Source organism: Rhagoletis pomonella, unplaced genomic scaffold (assembly GCF_013731165.1).
Source record: "Rhagoletis pomonella isolate Grant_MI unplaced genomic scaffold, Rhpom_1.0 Rhpom_scaffold_00005, whole genome shotgun sequence".
Lineage (NCBI taxonomy): Eukaryota > Metazoa > Arthropoda > Insecta > Diptera > Tephritidae > Rhagoletis > Rhagoletis pomonella.
In genome coordinates, this window is record NW_023458559.1 from 39519831 (window position 1) to 39520321 (window position 491).

Consider the following 491-nt stretch of genomic DNA (forward strand, 5'->3'; position numbering starts at 1 on the left):
TTGACCATTTACCTGATAAGTGTCGTGCGCACCGTTTGGATAATAACCTTGCGGCATGTTAGGGTGTGGTGGTAACTAAATGTAAAAATGAATGAGCAAGGTATACATACATTTTTATACATACATATCGTTACTAAAGTATGTAAACCGAATCTCACATATAATCGCTGAAATGCAAAAAAGCCACAACCAACTTAATATTTTGATTGCTTAAAACGATGTGGAGACTATGAATTGCATAATTACCATTCCCAATCAAGAATGGAATTTTGGATTTTTAGTTTGTTAAAGCTTTTTGTATTTCAGCGACGATGTGAGTAACGCCCTTTCCATACTAAACTAACGATATGAAGTAGATAGATATGTCAAAATTTCATTACCACTCCATTGGCTATCATGCGTTGAATCTCTTCCTGCCGGCGGCGCTCAAATTCCAAGTACTCTTCATGCGTGTATTGTGGTGTTTTATCGACTGTTTCCCACTCTGGATC